This window comes from Chelonoidis abingdonii, chromosome 1, assembly GCF_003597395.2.
Source record: "Chelonoidis abingdonii isolate Lonesome George chromosome 1, CheloAbing_2.0, whole genome shotgun sequence".
Lineage (NCBI taxonomy): Eukaryota > Metazoa > Chordata > Testudines > Testudinidae > Chelonoidis > Chelonoidis abingdonii.
Genome location: NC_133769.1, coordinates 219,258,850 through 219,272,718, shown reverse-complemented (window position 1 = coordinate 219,272,718; position 13,869 = coordinate 219,258,850). Strand labels below are relative to the sequence as shown.

Genomic DNA, 13,869 nt, shown 5'->3' with positions numbered 1-13,869 from the left:
CTGGTTCTTGGTATAAATGAATTAATTCAAATTCCCCTCACATCATCACCACTAACCCTCATTAATCTTCAATTCACTTCACATTTCTAAAAACATCTTCTACCAAATCGTACATCCCCTCATAACTTTAAATCACATCATGATAAGATAGATAACTCTAAGCACAATACCCATAACTTGTCTTATATAACACTATCTTACTAGGCCACCCATGTTTTTCACATACCACTAAAACCAACTTATATATGTTACCTCAAAATATTCTCCTTATTTCTCTATATAACAAACCCACCATATGTAAATTAACGCATTTTCCCAAATAGTACTTACTATCTTGAACTTAATTATTTTATATTTTTATTATAAAATATGACATCTGTCGTATACAACACTAAAAAGAAAAACTAGATACGCTACTATTCACATCTCCACTCACCATCTAAATTACTACTAACGTGCCTCAATTTCTAAACAAACCTTTGCATACCCAATGATGCTAACTTTACAGTAGCAGAATTTACTTATCAAAAAACTGCAATCATATGATAATAACACATATAAATTTTAAAGCTCCAAAGTTCACTCCCATCCTATTCTTTGTCCATAGCCAATCACTCAAACACAACAAGTGTTTTAGATTGCAGATATGCTGCCTCACTTGTTTGTCACAATTCTCATTCTGAAGTTGAGCACGACCTTGTGTTTGCCCATGTGCAACGAATTTTACGGCCCAAGATGTGGCTAAAATTCATTCTTCCCCCTATGCCTTTTTAGAACTACACTCAATCCTATCCACCACGGACAGTCCACATCTTCTGAGCTGACACTTCTCATGTCTCAAAATGCCGCCTAACGTACCTCAAGCAGCGCTTTGGAATTAGTGTAAAACATTTATGTCTCAAATATCAGCTGAAAAAATTAAGCAATGGATTTTATAATCTACTAATGTTGTTATTAATGTTACCTAATAGAAGCAGAAATAAAGAACAATAAATTCATGCTATTAACAAAAGCATGCTCAGGAAAATCAAAGGAACAATCCAGGAGAATCATATAACGAAGTGTTTACCACACCAAAGTTTAAATCGGGACTATAGTAAACAAAATCTAGAACACTTCCCAATGCTTCCCTGAGCGAGAAACATGTTTTTAGGCTATAAGGAAATAAGAATATGTCATAAATTGCATGCCCAGGTACGTATGTCAGATTTCTGCTTCCGTTATGTTAATAAATTTAGTCTGTGGAAATACTCGCCTCTTGTAATACCAAATAAAATCATATCTACCGAGATCAGTAACATTTACGTGTGTCTCATAAGACTATTGGGAATAGACTCACATCACTGTCCCTGAACTTGCTAAAATTCAGGTTTTCAAATTTTAACACCAATTTAAATTAGCTCTCTATTTTCGCCCTTTAACAGTTCTGCCTTTGTTTAGTCTTAACTGCTAATAACAACAGGATTCCATGAGCTGGACACCAAAAACCTGTTGTTTCCCTCTCCCTGTAATTGACACCTCCTCATCAAATTTCTCTGTTAGATTATCTGATCTTTTGACACAGTGCAGCCCACATCCTACGCACCCTTCTACTTCTAACATATGTTTCTTCATCCTTTCATTCATCTGAGTCAACTTGCCATCAGCAGAAGGTTTTGATTTCAAACTTTTAACTTTTTTTTTTTCTGGTTTTCAGTTTCTTATTTTTGTTTTCTTTGTTAGATGAGAATGTTGCTCTTTTAAGACTTCTGAAAACATGTGCCACATTTCACCTCACTCAGATTTTGGACGGCACTTCAGATTCTTAAACTTTGGGCCGAGTGCTGCAGCTATCTTTAGAAATCTCACATTGGTACCTTCTTTGTGTTTTGTCAAATCTGCTGTGGAAGCGTTCTTAAAATGAACAACATGTGCCGGGTCATCAGCCAAGATCGCTATAACATGAAATATATGGCAGAATGCGGGTGAAACAGCAGGAAACACACAATTCTCCCCAAAGGAGTTCAGTCATCAATTTAATTAATGCTTTTTTTTTTCTTTTTTTTTTAAATGAGCATCGTCAGCATGGAGGCATGTCTTCTGGAATGGTGGCAGAAGCATGAAGGGGCATAACAATGTTTAGCATATCTGGCACATAAATATCTTTCAATGCCAGCTACAATAGTGTCATGTGAACAACTGTTCTTACTTTCTGGTGACATTGTAAATAAGAAGCGGGCAGCATTATCTCCTGTAAATTTAAACAAATTTGTTTGAGTGACTGGCTATACAAGAAGTAGGACTGAGTGGCCTTGTAGGCTCTAAAGTTTTACATTATTTTGTTTTTAATGCAATTATGTAACAAAAAATCTACATTTGTAAGTTTCACTTTCATGATTAACTGTTTGCACTACAGTACTTCTTTGACGTGATTTAAAAGATACTATTTCTTTTCTTTATTATTTTTACAGTCCAAATATTTAGAATCAAAATAATAATATAAAGTGAGCACTGTACATTTTGTATTCTGTGTTGTAATAGAAATCAATATATTTGAAAATGTAGAAAAACATCCACAAATGTTTAATACATTTCAATTGGTATTCTATTGTTTAATAATGTGATTAAAACTGTGATTAACAACTATTAATTTTTTAAATCGTGATTAATTTTTCTAAGTTAATCGCATGAGTTAACTGCAATTAATCAACAACCTGAGTAAAACACTTTTATCATCCTCTTAAATGAAATGTTATGAATTATGATGGAGTCCTGGTTCCAGGAAATCAAAGACTTGTATTTATTTGTATTAGTATTTCTAAATATATGCCAGTTCTATGCATTTATGGGTAAAAAATGGTAATTTCAGTAAATGTAAGTGATACAGCCGGTCAAAACAGTTTTGTCAAAACAGTTTTCCACTGGAAAACAATGTCATCAAAATATTTTGTGATAATGTATTAATTTTTATGACATTTTCAGCGGGGAAAAAAAGTAAATAAATCATTGAAACATTTTGTTTTGATAAGGAAAAATGTTTCTTTTAACTAGTTTTTATTGAGCTTGTTTCAATGTTTATATTATATTAAAACTTTTAATATTCTAAATTATATTTATTATATATGATATGAACATATACTGTATTTAATATTTTTAATGCAATGTAAAATCAAAAATCAAAAAACAAACTATTTGATTGTTCCAAAATCAATTCTGGGGAACTTTTCGTTGCACAAGAAATTTTGAAATTTCAGCTCCCCTCCTCAATTTGGAACAAAATAAAATTGTAATTTTGGACTTTTCCACAGAACAGAAATGCCAATTTCCATTTAGCTCTAGTGAACAGGAGTATTCATGTTAATTGTTAAGTGGCTCTATGGATTGAATTAATTAGTTATGATATGGGTTGATGGTAAGCAGGAGTATTATACAGCTATCATGAGAGGGTATGTAGCAAAGAGAAGCTAATAGATACAGCAGAAATGTGGCCAACACAAGTATAGAAACAAGAGGAAATTAATATATGTATTTGGGCCATGCAAAATTATTTGAAGGATTCTGACTCCCAGGTCTGTATCTCCTTCCTGCCATCCTAGCTGCTAGTATAAGGTATCTTGCTCAGTGCTGGTAAAAGACAAAGAGATGGATAAGAGGAAATTAGCTGAGGCTCAGTCCAGTCAAGACTGAAATGATGGTAGATCAAAGAAAACAACTGGAAAACTTGTGCAAAATTATGTCATCCCTGTCAATTGAAAGTGTTTGTCTGCCCCTTACCATTTGAGTTCACAATTTTGAAGCGTTAAATCCACACTTGCTTTTCAATGATCACAGAGGAGAAGGGAATAATGTGGCTTTTATTTTTTTTACATCTGTACTTGGACAGGGAGTTAAAGTTTCTCTCTCTGATATGGACCTTGCTAATGTGATTCACAGCATTGCTGATTTTTACAATGTGTTCTACATAGGGCTTATCATAAGCCTAACTCCCAAATCTGGACCTTAGCGTCCAGAAATCTGGGTGCCTAGCATGAACCCTTCTAAGCTTAATTACCAGCTTAGCTTTGATCTCGCTGCCACCATCCAAAAATTCCAGGGTTTTGGCCCCCTCTGGATCTCCCCACCAAAACCTTTCCCTGGGGGACCAAGAACTCAAAGCCCTGAAGTCTTACCCAAGAGGGAAAGTAACCCACTCCCCCGAACTCTCCACCCAGACTTTTCCTCTGTTGATGTAAAGAGATGGCAGGTCAATCTCTTTCACACAACCCCAAAAGAAGCATGTCCTCTATTGCCACAATACAGACAACCTAATCCCCAACTACAAGAAACAGAATCAAAGATTCGTATCTTATCCTCCCTCCACCAATTCTGGTGCTGCAGAGTTCCCCTCCATAGATTAACACAAGAGAATCCTCCCTTCGTCCTTAGCCTGATCCCAGAGAGAAAAACTCAACAGTCTAAAAAGAAAAACTTTATATAAAAAGAAACGAAAAAAGAATAAGATATATCTCTGCATCCAGTGACAATCACAGGACTATGCTTATAAAAATGTGAATAAACAGTCTAATTCAAAAGAGAGATCCAATTTGAACATTCCAGCAGCACACACATGTAAATACACAAAACAACATAATCAAGCCCTATATTGGTTCTATCTGTAAACTTACTAATTTGAAACAGAAGATTAGAAGATAAAGAACCTCTCAGAGCTGAGAGAACAGAACAAAAGACTCAGACCCCAAAAATTCTCCCTGACTTGAAAATCCAGTTTCCTGCTTGTCCTGCTGGTCAGTGGGTGATGGGTTCCCTTGTAATCCTTGTACAGTAAAAGAACCATTCAACCCTTTACTAGCTATTGAATGACAGGGGCTACCTTTAATCTGTCATGAAATCATTGGTGAATGCAAGTGATTAGCAAGATACTATGAGTATAACATAACGATACTAGTGGCCATGATGCTACATTGACGCTTTGTTCCAGGTTGGATTATAAACGCTGCTATGTGGCTGAACCTGCCTGTATTAGAACGCATATGTTTCGCTGGTGTGCGCCCACAGATTGAAATCAGTGGGCCCTGACTTAAGCCGTCTAGATTAAACATAGAGGAGGGCTGTTGCTGGCGAGCCGTGTTCCTCTGTGAGACCTCTCAACAATGAATTTGGAATTACTTTCCCTCTTGTCTGTAAATCAGTTACATGTCTGACTCAGGAAATACTGTTAAATATGGGGATATAATTTTGCTAAAAAATAAGACCTGATAAGAGGCATAAGAGAAAAGATTTTAAAGAGTCGACAAATAGCGAGCAAATTCCTTCAGGCATTTGACGGACAAAGCACATCACTGTCATACAGTTGATAGAGAAGCGTATGACAAACCTGCTTAGAATTGCTCTAGCGTCTGTACAAAGCCTATCTCCAACGCTGGGCAAAGTGTTCCCGCAGCCGACCATCAGCTTTGAAGCACTGCTTATTTTTACCGGCCACGCCGCAGGAGGTCTCAAATGAGAAGCCAAGTCTACCATTGGGTTGTCTCTTCATGTCTATGATCGTCCTTTAGGTATCTGTTAAAAAAACAGAAACTCATCGACAACATGCTGGTATACTCAGAGAGATCCATGTGGAAATTGAATATGGATACAGAAAGTTCAAAAATCCATTTTCAAGATTCGTGTTTCACAAAAGGTACTGGTAAGACTGACACAGTGGAACTGAACCATTATAGTTAAAGGCAATAAAGAATGAAATGTGCAGGCCCAGTACGTCAAGCATGTCTGAGGTGGTGTTATAATCACAAAACCAAAGGCTGCTTTGTGACTTTACCTACCCAAAAGTGCATCATGTTAAAAAGAGAATTAAAAACAGTATTTTAAAGTTTTGCTAACTTTTTGGGTGTCATATCTGTTCTTGAGCTGGCCAGGAAAATTCATTGGGCGGGGCAAGAGGAGAGGAATAGGTTGGAAACAGGTCATCCTGAACCCAGAAAAACCAAACAAACGCGTTGAGAAAATTTCATGGAAGTGAAATACTGGGAATACTCTGAAACATTCTTCTGCAGGGATGTTAAACAAGTATACCCCACATGAGCATTCAGGTCCATGGAAAACTGCCTGATGCTCCATTAGAATTAACAAATGTGCCATATCCATGGAACTTCCATTCGAGACTGATAGTGGAGGGAAAAACGTGCACTAGAAAATTTCTCAGTATCTATACTCGTAATTACTGACTTACCCCGTAACACAGTCACTGCCCACACACTGTACTCAACAGCACTCAAATTCTGAATACTTACAGCTTATTTGTACCTGACCTATTGCAGGAGGGTCCTCATTGAGTTCAAAATGAGAAGAAAATCCTAGCCTGGTGTACAACAAGGTTAGTCAAAGTTTAGCCACGTTAGTTGATTTAAAACAATGAAATGCATCACGAAAGCACACCGTTTCCCGTCAACACGTAAGAGCTCCTTAAAATCGACTTCTGTACTCTCTGCGACGCGGAGCTACGCTAAATTGACTTTGCTGGGTAAATTTGGGTGAGATGCAAATCGATGGTATTGGCCTCCCGGGAGCTATCCCAGAGTGCTCACATTGTGATCCACCCAGAACACAGCTTTGATCGATGCCACTGATGCAGTAAAAGAGAAAAGCTCCGGGAACTCTTGAGTTTCATTCTGTTTGTCAGTGTGGCAAACTCAGCAGCACAGCGACCATGCAGTCCCCCCAGAATCGCAGAGCATAGAATCTTTCTATGATCCCCCTATCATCTCTGTCCCTGAGATTATCGCAGATTAGAAGGCGAAAAAAACCACACTCGATGACATGTTTTCCGAGCTCATGCAGTCCTCCTGCATTGATAGGGCACAGCTTAATGCATGGAGGCAGTCAGTGGCAGAAAGGGCACAGGACAGAAAGTATAAAAGCCCAACCTCAGAGCTCACTGGAGGAGCAGCCGCCGGAGAGGCCAGATGCCTGTGGCCTAGCTGCCAGTTGTGAGACCCTGGCAACTGGAGGCAGACCTGAAGACTGGTCCTCCCAACCAATGCCTGACGCAGACCAGAGCCCGGAGGAGCTGTCAAGCCTGCCCCTCGCCAGTTACCCAAAGGAGCTGTCAAGCCTGCCCTTCACCTGAGGAGCCCATGGTGCTTGACCCCCGGTAGGACACCGTCTGGACCCAGGTACCTCTAGAGGGGGAGTTAGGAAGTAGCCTGGAGGCAGTTGACTCTAGTCTGGCTGCAGCACTGCCAGAGCCTATGTCAGCGTGTTGCGGCTAAGATCCCCACTGACTCAGCAGCAGGCCTTCTGTCGCATCCCTCTGCCACTCACCTTGTGGGTGGTAGTCTCTCCCCTCTCCCAGACCCCTCTGAGCAGACAGTCTGGGCTGGTTTACCTGCATTTGCTCAGCCCCTGGCTGAGGGCCTGAGCTATTGATTCTCTGCTGCCCTGCCCTGACCCAAGGCCTGGGCCTGCTAATTATAACTTTGTTCAGCCCCTGCCTGAGGGCCTGAGCCAGGCGTGAATAACTGTTTCCCTCTACTGCTGCCATGGTGAGAGACTCCCACGGCCAAGCAAATTCCCTATCAACAACAGGAAGGAAGTATCGAGGTGGTGTGGTCCCCTGCCACCCCAGAGAGGGACAAGCCCCAGCCAAACCCCTCTACAAGCACTTTTTATGAGTAGATCTCAAAGCACTTTACAGAAGAGGTCTGTGTAATTATCTATATTTTACAGATGGGAAACCGAGGCTCATTGAGGTGAGGTGACCCAGCAGGCCATTTTAAGAGCTGAGAACAGAACTTTTATATGGCTTACCAAGTCACAGGCCTATGCTCTATCCATTAAGCCACCATGTACTCAATACAGCACACATCCAGCATGGGCTCATGTGCCTTCTATATCACCCACTAGTATGTTAAGGAATGTGAAACAACTATGCCATTGCACTGGTGTGGCAGTGATGGCCAGCAAGCAGTTGGGAAAACAATTAAAATATAAAAAGTCTGAGTTCTGAGCATAGAGAATAAGACAACTATTTTAAAGATTTCAGTGTAAAAAGAAATGCTTTAGAGACAGGACAAATAATCAACTGCGTTAGAAATAGTCTTAGGGAACACAAGCTCATTGGTAATCTATGTGCAAAGTAGCAGTATCTAAGCAGCTTTTCTTACATGACCTTTAGATTAATTGGGTCCCGAAAGAGATTTAATACTAAATGAAGCAAACTTGTATATGTTAATACAGAATGAACCATGTGAAACACACAATTTCCAGATACTGAAAAAAGGCTGCTACTTGCTATGGTGAGTTTTATTTGAACAGGAATTCTACAATATATTGCATGTATACATTTTATGAAAAAAAAAACTTAGTTGAGTTGGCATAATTGTCAAATATAAAAGATTGCTTTGTTTGACCACCTGGTGCAGACAGAGGTGAGTCTCGGGCCTTCTCTGATAGAATCCCATCCCAGAAAACACATACAAAAGAAAAATTACCTGCAGGTAATGGTAGTTCTTTGGGTAGAGTGTGAGAATAGATCCAACTCGTGGGATATACATGCACCCTTGAGTCAGAACCCTTTAGAAAAATAGTCAGAAATAGGGCTGCACATACACCCTCATATGGAATGCAAAGTTAAGACTTGTATATAGAGACACTACAAATAATCACCTCTTAATCCATTTTATTTACTCAGAGTCTTTATTGAAGTCTTTGAACATGTGAGGACAGGGAATTTTTAGATCCACACTGATGATCATGGTTGACTGGGCAACAAAATGGGAGATGAAATTCAATATTGATAAATGCAAAGTAATGCACATTGGAAAATATAATCCCAACTGTGCATATAAAATGATAAAGGCTAAATTAGCTGTTACCACTCAAGAAGGAGATCTTGGAGTCATTGTGGATAGTTCTCTGAAAACATCCACTCAATGTGCAGTGGCAGTCAAAAAAGCAAACAGAATGTTGGGAATCATTAGAAAGTGATAGATGATAAGGCATGAAAATACCATATGCCCATAAAATCTATGGTACCCCAATTTTGAAACTGGCGTGTAATTCTGTCACTGGCCCGTCTCAAAAATATGTATCATATATATTGGAATTTGAACAACAGAAAAGGCAAATAAAATCATTAGGGTATGGAATAGCTTCCAAATGAGGAGAGATTAATAAGATTGGACTTTCAGCTTGGAAAAGAGTAAGAGTAGAATAGTAAGGGGGATATGACAGTAATCTATCCAATCATGACTGATGTGGAGAAAGTAAATAGAGTATTACGAAGTTGAGATGAACCCTAAGATTCTTCTCCACTCATGTCAATGTTACCTCAATCGCTTAATTGTGCGAAATACAAACGGTCTTGTCTCACCAGGATTTATACCTTTGTGGTAGCTAACATGTGGTAAGGATAACCTTCCCCCACTCTAGTGGAAACCTTTTTTCTCCCTCTAGTGTGGACTGCATCAAGAGACTCACAAAGGAAACTCTCTATTAAGCTTGCTTATCAGTGAATAATTGCTGATCTAAAACACAAAAAAGAAGCTACAAGAGTGGAAGATTGGACAAATGACAGAGAGGAGCATTAAATATTGCTCAGGCATGCAGGAGTGAAATCAGGAAGGAAAATCACACTTGGAGTGGCAGCTAGCAAGGGAGTTGAGTAACAAGAAGGTCTTCAGGTATGTTAGCAACAAGAAAGTCAAGGAAAGTGTGGGCCCTTACTGAATGAGGGAGGCAACCTAGTGACAGAGGATGGTGAAAAAGGCTAAGGACTCAATGCTTTTTGCCCGTCCGTCATGAACAAGGTCGCCCCAGAGTAGCACTAGGCAGCACAGTATGGGGGAGGTGACCAGCCCTCTTCTGGAGAAAGAAATGTTAGGACTATTTAGAAAGCTGGATGAACACAAGTCTATGGGCCAGATGCGCTGCAGCCGAGGATGCTGAAGGAGTTGCCAGATGTGATTGCGAGCATTGGGCCATTATCTTTGAAAACTCAGGGATCTGGGGTCTCAGATGACTAGAAAAAAGGCGAATGTAGTGACCATCTTTAAAAGGAAGGAGGAGGATCCGGGAACTACTGCCAGTCGCCTCACCTCAGTCTCGGAAAATCATGGAGCAGAGCCTCAAGGAATCAATTCTGAAGCATTTAGAGGAGAGGAAAGTGAGTAGAGAACAGTAGATGTATTCACCAAGGAGCAAGTCCATTCTGACTAACACGTATGGCCTTCTGCAGAGCGAGATAATCATGTGATGAGCGGGATAGCTGGAGGTGGCAGAGTGGAGAGCCCAAGCATCTGCGTCACCGCGCCACTCGTCTTTCCACCGCGACCCACATAAATACAACAGCCACCTCCGCCAGCATAAACAATTGAAGTCCCATGTCTCAGCGAGTTAGAACTGTGAATTCTGGGGTCCTTTTCCCGAGAAAAGACACCCAGGGCGGAAAGCAGTCACGATTTTACTTTTTGACATTTGTGTGTACTTTGGCTACCGCTGCGCCGGAAGCAGTACTCTCGCGCAACACTTATTCCTTTGACTTTAGCAAAGGCTTTGATATGGTTCGTCCGACAGTATTCTTGACAGCAGTTAAGAAGTATGGGAGGGAATGAATGACCATAAGTGGATAGAAATCTTGCTAGACCTTTGGCTCAACGGGTAGTAATCAATGGTTCCATCGTCTAGTTGCAGCCAGTATCAAGCAGAGTGCCCCAAGGGTCAGTCCCAGGGCCTGTTTATTCATATCTTCATTAATGATCTGGAGGATGGCGTGGACTGCACCTCAGCAAGTCTGCAGAGACACTAAACTAGGAGAAAGTCGTAGATATGCTGGGGGTAGGGATAGTATCGAGGGACCTAGACAAATTAGAGGATTGGGCCAAAAAGAATCTGATGAGGTTCAGCAAGGACAAGTGCAGAGTCCTGCACTTAGGACGGAAGAATCCCAACACTTCTAACAGACTGAGGACGAATGGCTAGGCAGCAGTTCTGCAGAAAAAGACCTAGGGGTTACAGTGAATGAGAAGTGGGATAATGAGGTAAATTAGTGTGCCCTTGTTGCCAAGAAGGCTAATGGCATTTTGGGTAGTAAAAGTAGGGGCATTGCAGCAGATCGAGGACGTGATCATTCCCTCTATTGGCATTGGTGAGGCCTCATCTGGAGTATTGTGTCCAGTTTTGGCCCCACACTACAAGAGGATGTGGAAAAAATTGGAAGGAGTCCAGCGGAGGCAACAAAAATGATTAGGGGGCTGGAGCACATGACTTATGAGAAGAGGCTGAGGGAACTGGGTTGTCTAGTCTGCAGAGAGAAGAATGAGGGGGATTTGATAGCTACTTTCAACTTTGAAGGGAAGTTCCAAAGAGGATGGATCTAGACTGTTCTCAGTTGGTTGGGTTTGTTGTACCTGATGACAGAACAAGGATAATGGTCTCAAGTTGCAGTGGGGGAGGTTTAGGCTGGGTATTAGGAAAACCTTTTTCACTATGAGAGTGGTGAAGCTCTGAATGGGTTACACAGAGAGGTGGTGGAATCTTCTTCCTTAGAGGTTTTTAAGATTAGACTTGACAAAGCCCTGGCTGGGATGATTTAGTTGGGAATTGGTCCTGCTTTGAGCAGGGAGTTGGACTAGATGAGCTCCTGAAGTCCCTTCCAATCCTGATATTTTATGATTCTATGAAATCAGAGTTTTTTTCTTACTGAAGGCTTAAGACTCTTCAGGAGAGTTCTTTGAATTTCTCTGAACTGCCAGAATCCACATGAATTAACAAGATCTCTAAGCATCCCTAAGATGCTGGCAGGCTTAAGGATCTGGCTAGAGAAAATTACTCACACTTTTCAAAAGGAGATAAAGAAGATTAAACAGTTAGACTAGAGGTTCTGATGCCAGACCTGGAAATCTGGGAGCCAAAACTAAAGTGCCCAATTAGGAGCTACTAATGTAATATGTGGTTGGTCCTGTTTGGAATTCCCAGTAACCCCTGGAAACCAGGAGGAAAGGAGATAGCAATTTTCTGTTGGAAGAGACTAAGAAACAAGACATTGACATGGGTAATAAAGTCAATTTTCCCTCTTTTAATACAAGTCTAAGGGAATCAGTGTAAATCCAAGTTGTGTGTCCTGCTCCACAGCCTCATTTGTCCTCTTCCTGAACAAGCTGGCCTTCATCAGAAATGGAGAGCCTTCAGATCCATTTGTACTCCTAAACCAGGCCATCCTGCAAAGTGAGGCCACTGAGCAAGTCGCTGCATCAAATGGTCCTTTTACATAGTCAGTAGCAGTCAACAGTAGTGAACTTACAAGCCCAGGTCGACAGATTTGGGCTTGTGCTCCCTGCCTCCCTAGGCATCAGAACCAAAGCTGTGACATTCACACAGCTATTTTTAGTTTGGTAGCTCAAGCCCAAGTCTGTCATCCCAGGGTTGCTGCCCCCAGCTGTATAGATGTAATCTAAAATGTCATGTGTCAAATATAGAGCACACTTTGCATCTCAATGACAGACCATGACAATCACTTCTTCACTTTCTCCAGAAGGTGGTCCAACAATAGAAGTATATCCCAAGACAAGCAGTCAACTGAGGTCAACATTATCAAACAGCTGGCAATCCTCATCCTCCTGACATTTGTTAAACTGGGAGAAAGAGAAGGATGATCAACTATTCCTTAGGTTGTTGCAACAGCAGTAACAAGAACCCAGTGCAGGATGAGTGAATACAAATATTTATACACCTAAGACAACCTACCTGCCCACTTGGATTTCTGATGGGACAGGGCCAGGTCCTAATTTTAAAGACAATTATCATTCAGTTAAATGGATACTCTGCCTGTCTGCTATCATAGTTCAAAGATATTAAAAAGAAACAGTGTTACTTCCAATGTACCATTGATAATTCAATACTGAAAGCCTCATCCATCTTGTGAAAACTATGGAAATTACAATGGGACTTTAGAAAACATGTCCACACCATGTCATCTAATAAAGAATCAGCAGCTGCTAGCAAATAATTCTGGCTAACCAGCCAATAGTTGCAAGAACAAGAATGGGGTAAGGTTGGTGGTAGGGCCCTTTACCTACTAATGGGTCCCAACAGTCATCTCCATGAGGACGGTTGGGGGTCAATGGACACTGCTTTCCAGAGGACACATACTTTATAACAAGTATACATGTATATTCCATTAATTGGAGTTTAGATGAAATTACTCAAAGGAAAATCTCTCCTTCTTGATATGACATCTTCAATCAACTAAGAAAGAAGAACATGGAGGCCCAACCTCAAACCTGCAGGAATCAATTATGACAAGTATACTTTTAATCACTCCTGCAAATTAGTCATATCCTCCCTTCTCAGAACCTGTGACAAAGTAGTCTATTCTCTTGCTGCTTGCCAAACCCTAAAATGTGCTACACTGCTGAACAATGCTGGACTTTCTCTTCACATTTTTCTTCTCACAAAGGGACTCCACAACACCTCAGGCTGGCCCTGGTTACATGAAAGCCCTATACTCAACTCTCTGACAAGTCAATCACAGTTCACTGTCCGGTTACAGGACTAGAATTCAGATGAAACAAATGAAAATGTAAACAAATTTAAGCAGAATCCTTTTGTGGTAAAGTAAAAGCATGGGCATAATCCTAAAATGAGCTTTAGTCAAAGTAAAAGCTCAATTCCAAAGAATACCTTCTAGATTCTATACTGTCATTCGCTTTAACAGTATTGACTAAAAGAGTATATTTCAGACCATGGAAAATTATATTTGGCAGAAGGAAAAACAAGGTTACTCACCTTTGTAACTGTTGTTCTTCGAGATGTGTTGCTCATATCCATTCCAGTAGGTGTGCGCGCGCCGTGTGCACGTTCGTCGGAGACTTTTACCCTAGCAACACTCGGTGG

The 13,869-nt window shown here is 40.5% G+C and overlaps 1 protein-coding gene across 8 annotated transcripts in view; it reads right to left on the bottom strand.

Moving 5' to 3' along the window:
* Positions 1–5,364, bottom strand: part of LOC116825693 (dystrophin) — a 1,328,444-nt gene extending 1,323,080 nt beyond the window's left edge. For all 8 annotated transcript variants that reach the window (XM_075059803.1, XM_075059815.1, XM_075059808.1 and 5 more), the window contains exon 1: positions 5,354–5,364. The gene's annotated coding sequence lies outside the window, so the exon portion shown is untranslated. The remainder of the gene's footprint in view (positions 1–5,353) is intronic.
* Positions 5,365–13,869: the final 8,505 nt, after the last annotated feature.